The sequence below is a fragment of the Saccostrea echinata genome, unplaced genomic scaffold, assembly GCF_033153115.1.
Source record: "Saccostrea echinata isolate AGI-Se365-2 ecotype Australia unplaced genomic scaffold, CSIRO_AGI_Sech_v1 ptg000018l, whole genome shotgun sequence".
Taxonomy (NCBI): domain Eukaryota; kingdom Metazoa; phylum Mollusca; class Bivalvia; order Ostreida; family Ostreidae; genus Saccostrea; species Saccostrea echinata.
In genome coordinates this window covers 5,378,675-5,385,394 of record NW_026889767.1, presented here as the reverse complement: position 1 = coordinate 5,385,394, position 6,720 = coordinate 5,378,675, and the positions used below count along the sequence as shown (strand labels likewise).

At 32.9% G+C, this 6,720-nt stretch overlaps 1 long non-coding RNA gene across 1 annotated transcript; it reads left to right on the top strand.

The window, feature by feature from the left end:
* Nucleotides 1-2,763: 2,763 nt before the first annotated feature.
* On the top strand, nucleotides 2,764-6,340 carry LOC133189509 (uncharacterized). Its single transcript, XR_009721490.1, has 4 exons — nucleotides 2,764-2,846; nucleotides 4,186-4,438; nucleotides 5,928-6,126; nucleotides 6,268-6,340. It is a non-coding gene; the product is annotated as an uncharacterized LOC133189509 (long non-coding RNA).
* The last annotated feature ends 380 nt before the right edge of the window (nucleotides 6,341-6,720 follow it).

Sequence of the window (6,720 nt, the reverse complement as noted above, 5' to 3'; positions counted from 1 at the left end):
GATATTTTTAGTATACATGTTCGGTGTGGAGATTTACTTTCCCCTGAAACAGATGTTTCACAGGTGACTTACATACCCATTTATCCAAATCAAATACATATTAGGTTCAAGATTTGTAAAACAAAAGATCGGGACATTTTATATGTTGATGAACACAGCTGTGAAATTCTTGGAAGCGTTTTTGTACCTATTCCTTTAACATCCTCTACGGATCGCTGTGTTAAATGTTTCATGAGATATAATCAGACAGAAGTAACTCTCATTGCAGTATATCCTGAGACTGGAGAATGTATAACAGCTTCTTTTGCTTTTTAAGATGAATGTATGGGTTTCCATGTACAAAGTTTCATCAGCTAAGCACATGAAGTACTCGGAAAGAAGCCCTGTTGAAATTTAATATTATCTTTCTCGAAAATTGTACGTTGTCTTTATTTTTATTTATTTATTTTTATTTTTTTACTTTCAAACAGAAATTTAAGAAATTATATAATCCTTATTAGAAAAAAGAGTTTTCTGAGCTGTTTAGATTTTTTTAATTGCATTTCCAATTCACTCTATATACAATGTACTTGTATGTTGAGTTCCCTACATGATTATTTCCATTCACGTTCTAAAATCCACAGGATAGAAGTTTTTCATGTCACTCATATCATGCAGTCTGTTTTTTCTTCTCCTTTTTTTTTTTTTAATTTTCCGGTAATATTATAAGGTTTTAGAACAGTTTTTTATTGTTGTTGTTTTATTTTATGTTAAGGTTGGCCATGTACAATATTATAATAACATAATTATTCTAATAACTAATATTTATTGTATTATTGACAAATAAATAAGTTACAGGTATATTTGTATGGCGTGTAAAACGTTGCTTTATTCGACAGTCTTGTGATGTATGTTCAAAATCTTGTGATGTATATTCAAAATCTTGTGATGTATGTTCAAAATCTTGTGATGTATATTCAAAATCTTGTGATGCATATTCAAAATCTTGTGATGTATGTGCAATATCTTGTGATGTATATTCAAAATCTTGTGATGTATGTTCTATAATCTTGTGATGTATGTGCAAAATCTTGTTATGTATATTCAAAATCTTGTGATGTATGTGCAATATCTTGTGATGTATATTCAAAATCTTGTGATGTATGTTTATAATCTTGTGATGTATGTGCAAAATCTTGTTATGTCTATTCAAAATCTTGTGATGTATGTTCTATAATCTTGTGAGGTATGTGCAATATCTTGTTATGTCTATTCAAAATCTTGTGATGTATATTCGATAATCTTGTGATGTATGTTCAATAATCTTGTGATGTATATGCAAAATCTTGTGATGTATGTTCTATAATCTTGTGATGTATATGCAATAATTGCATTGTGGGTAATATTCGACTTAATTTCAATAACTTTTGTAAAGACATTTTCATTGGTCTCCAAAGTGAAAGTAGAAACGCTGTGAAAAGGAGAGTCCTCAGTCCGGGCGTAGGGTCTGTAACTTTATTTTACACTGATAAAATCGATAACTTTTGCGCAAATCTGAGAATCCTGTTACCAGTGTACATGTCCTAAAGTTTTTGTACAACGAGGAAATTCTGCATGTCCATCCAGGCGTAGATGAAAAGAAAGTTGTACAAAGTCACTTTAGGTATAGGTACGTATAGGAGTGCACTTTTGATAAAAAAAAGGAATCATCATGATCATAAACATTTTTTTTATGAGAAAGTGATTGTACGCGTACATGATTACGCATTTTAGATTAACCCTTTTAAATTGTAAATTTACTTTTCCATGACTTTTTCATCGAAGAAATGAATGTAGCCCAATATTTTTTCTTTGACCGAAGTATCAAACAAAAATTTTGATGGAAAACTTTTTCATCCTACGCGTATTGATGACGTTTTCTGTCCAAATTTTTCTTTGATGCTTCGGTCAAAAAAATATTACATTCATTTCTTAATTTATTTTACCCCCCCCCCCTCCCCCCAGAGGTGGGTGGATCAAGGCAGGTCTTTACTTCCAAATTTTCACTATGATTTTTATATTTTTTTTTATTCCAGTTAACTCTAGTTACGCAGTATCTGCTTGTACTGTGAATGCCCATTGGATAACTTCATACGACATCATTTTGAAACAACCTCTGCACCTCTGTTGTATGGGTAATTATAAAATATGTATTAAGATTTACATGAACAGTACTTATAATTTAAATGAACATCTACTTCTGTTGTAAAGTGAAATTAATTTGATTTTTTTTCCTCGATCAGTTAAGAGGTTAAAATGGAAACTGTATAAATTAACGGAATCAGTTAATCATTCTTGTGTATTCTGTACTAATTTGTTTTAATGAAATTAATTATAATTATTATACTCCCCGGTTGAAAAGTTGGGGGGGGAGGTTTAATGATGGGGGTGTCCGTCTATCTGTCTGTCTGTCTAGCTGTCCATCTTTCTGTACAACCATCCATTAATATATATATACTTTGGGGTACCCATTTCTTATCAGCATCTCCTCTTATACCACTGAATGAAATTTGATGAGACTTTTACAAAATCTTTGTTACATATATTGCCATTTTGCAACCCCTATTTTACTTTTAATCGGACACATATTTCAGGTTTCCCATAGCAAAATATGGACTTTGCCATTATAATAACATGGGAGGCAGGGGGTATCATTTTGTGAGCTCAGTGCTCACAGTACCTCTAGTTTATTTTGATTTTCATTTTCAGATATAAATGCATGCTGTGTATGTAAAACATATGTGGCTTAAAAATCTGAAGACATCAATGAGAAGGAACACAAAAACCATGGTGCATAAGTTATGTCCAACAAGTCCTTTAAAATACAGGTAAAAATTACAGTACATTAATGAGCAAAAATTTCTACTTTTAAGGATCCTTCAATCACTTTTCAACAAACAAACAAATTATCCTTGCTATTTTTGTCTCACCTGCAAAGCAGAGTGACACTTAGGGACACTTAGGGATCACTTTACCCGGTGTCTGTCTGTCACACATTGGATTTGATATTTTGCACAAATTATTTGCATCGCACAATGACTTTTGTAAAATACCATAGTTACAAACTTTGAGACCATTGAATGTGACCTTTGACTACTTTTTTTAAATAGTTCATAATGAATGTATCCGGTTAGGCTTTTGATATTTAAGAGGTAAGTCTATGCTATTTAGTATGTGCACTGATTGTTGTCAATACCAACATTATGTGAACAGTCTACATGTCCTTGATCTTTGACCTACTTCGCAAAAAATACTCCAGACATTTAATTCAACATACATGTATGCCTTTTGAGTTTTGAGAGGTAGGGTATCGATAATTAATCAGCATTTATGCCTGTTTATGAGCTCATGATACTGCACTTGCTGGATTATGTACAGTTACCACACACATTGAAATTTAAATACTCATATATTTCTATCAAAGTCTTACACACTTGACTATTCATGGATTTTTTTTTCTTAGCAGAACTATAATGCTAGTAGGAAATAAATTGCTGACCACTCTTAAGATTATTTACACTTTTAATGATGCAATATAGGGAAGGTTACACTTCTTTGAAACACTCTAATAATATTATTCTGTATATTTTAAATTAAAATAAAAGAGCATTAGATATGTCATTTGATAATAAGTACAGGATTTTCCTTAGAAAGATACTGGCAAGACTTGTCAGGTTTATTGTTAAAAATTTGGAACATTGTATGAATGATTTTTTTTTAGCTCACCTGACCTGAAAGCGTAACTAAGCATCTCATGTATTGTGATGAGGTTTTGAAATTTCTGAATGTACAAATCATGACCCCTGGATGGTAAGATGGGGCCTTTCAATTGGGGATAAAAGTCTTTAAAAATCTTCTTCTACTGAACAACTTACTAGGAAAAAAAATGAAACTTTATAGAAAGCTTCCTGAGGTAGTGTAGATCGATTCTAATCTGTTTTAAATTAATAACTTGTTGCCTCTAGGGGTAGGGTTGGTCCATAACGGGGGATCAAAGTTTTGCATGGAACTATGTAAGATTTTTTTTTTTGAATGAAAAGTAACACATTAGAACCATTAATTAGCAAACATTCCCAATTTTTAATACTTTTTTAAAATTATGAACCACAGGTTATAGAGTTAAAATATTAATTGGCATCATCAACTAAATGTTTTTAATATTTTCAGCTATGGATTGGATTCAGCAGCCAGAGTCACATGAGCACCAGATCCTTCTTGCTCCTATGACAGAGGGTCCTTGACTTGTGTGAAATTTACTGAAGCAGATGCTCCATTTGTCTGGTTATGCTATGCAATGATTCTGTCCAAATACTACAGAGGCACCAAAAGGGTATTGAACAAATCTTATGGGGGAAGTCATGAGGACACAAAGGATAACTGTCTCCAACTTTGAAGCTGTGCTTAATTTTAAGTGAAAAAGGTAATGCATGTGCACATCTGCAAATGGGTGTCTGAACTTGTATAGAAAAAGTATGTGTAGCCATGTACAAACAATTTAAGAGCCCTCTATACACTGCACACTAAAGAGTTCTGATTTGTGGTATTTTTATGCAGATAGAGTAATCTGCCCTTTGATCTAGAATAAGATAAATTGACGTGTACAGTTTATTTCTTAATTTGTGATCAAATAAAGCATTTATAACATTTTAATAGGCTAAGATGAATAGATTGAACACTTTAATTTGCTGGTATTTTGCCCATTTAAGTAAACAACAGTGATTTTTGTTCATCAGTACTTCATTGTCTTTGAACATTTTTCCTGGGGGTAAATGCAAGGTAAACTATGTTGAACATGTAATAGATAAGCTCAACATTTACACCTCTTCACACAATTATTTTCTCAATGTCTCCAAAAAATCTTTTCCTTTAGTGTATAGAGGGTCCTTAATGCAATGAAATTTAAATTTTAGTGTAATGTTATATATTTAAATGTTTATGAAAAAATCAATGAATTTAATCAGATAAAACTGTTTTGTTTTATGCAAAAACTAATTAATTGCAGACTAGCTGTTTTTACCTCACCTGAGCTGAAAGCTCAAGTGAGCTTTTCTGATCACCCGTTGTCCATCCGTCTGTCTGTCTGTCCATCCGTCCGTCTGTAAACTTTTCACATTTTCAACATCTTCTCAAGAACCACTGGGCCAATTTTAACCAAACTTAGTACAAAGTATCCAAGGATGAAGGGGGGTTTAAATTGTTAAAATAAAGGGCCAAGTCCCCTTACAAGGGGAGATAATCACGAAAAGACAAAAATAGGGTGGGGTCATTAAAAAAATCTTCTTCTCAAGAACCACTGGGCCAAAAAAGCTGACACTAATGTGGAAGCATCCTGGGGTAGTGTAGATTCTAAATTGTTAAAATCATGACCCCCAGGGATAGGGTGGGGCCACAATATGGAATCCAAGTTTTACATTGAAATATATAGGAAAAATCTTTAAAAATCTTCTTCTCAAGAACCACTGGGCCACTGGGCCACTAAAGCTGAAACTTATGTGGAAGCATCCTCAGGTAGTGTAGATTCTAAATTGTTCAAATCATGACCCCAGGGGGTAGGGTGGGGCCACAATAGGGAATCCAAGTTTTACATTGAAATATGTAAGAAAAATCTTTAAAAATCTTCTTCTCAAGAACTACTGGGCCAGAAAAGCTGAATCTTATGTGGAAGCATCCTCAAGTAGTGTAGATTCTAAATTGTTCAAATCATGACCCTCGGGATAGGGCGGGGCCACAATAGGTATTACTTTCACTGTGACCTTGACCTCAATATCTCTCATTTACCTCATCTTTAACAAAGAAGCAAAGCACATTTCTTTTCATGTTGCATTACATTGAACACTTGGCAGGGCATTCATGTACTATGGGCATGGTTTTAGTTTTCAGTGATTGAAATATTTTGGTTTACTTTTCAGGAATTTGGCTTGATGGATTGATTGGGTGCTTAAGGTGTTTCACATAATTTAGTTCTGCATCCCCCTCTCTGTGAAGTATCTTACCAGACTCTGTATGCTAGGACAGCAATTTCCAAGTTTGTGCAAGTCAAGTGTACCTACTCTGCTGCATTATTAACAGCTGAAGATGCAGTCCATTATCTGAAAGACTTATACTTAGGTACATGTTATTGTTTATAATATTATAAAAAGGTTTATTACTCCAGTGCTCCTTTGGGCTATCACCGACTACTTGGCGAAATTTATCTGTAAAAAATTTACCTTAGTTTACATAAATTCTAAATATATTTTCATATTTCAGAATACGGGAAAGATTCTTTACATCTGAAAACTGACCTTGCCTACCACCACCAGATTCAAGGTCAACACATGTGTAACAAGACATGTTGCATCTTCTTGGTTGGGACCCTGGTCAACAATGTCATTAATTATTATAAGAATTGTGTAGGATAAGGAATGTACAAAAAATATTGCACTGCTATAAATTTTTACTATAGTACCTATATTCCAGCACCAAGAGAAAACTAGAAACTTTGACAAACTATGTTGGTCTCTGTTCTGTTCAGTAATTGATATGACAGTGTAAATCTGAGATAAATAAAGCGAAGGAGATTTTGTAAAAAAAAAAAAAAATAATAAAATTTCAATTCAGTACCTTTTTAGTGCATGGACATACAAAATTTGGTAGTAAATTCCATACACGTGTAGTTCAGTGACATGTAAAAATACACTTTCTGCATAATGTCTAATTTTT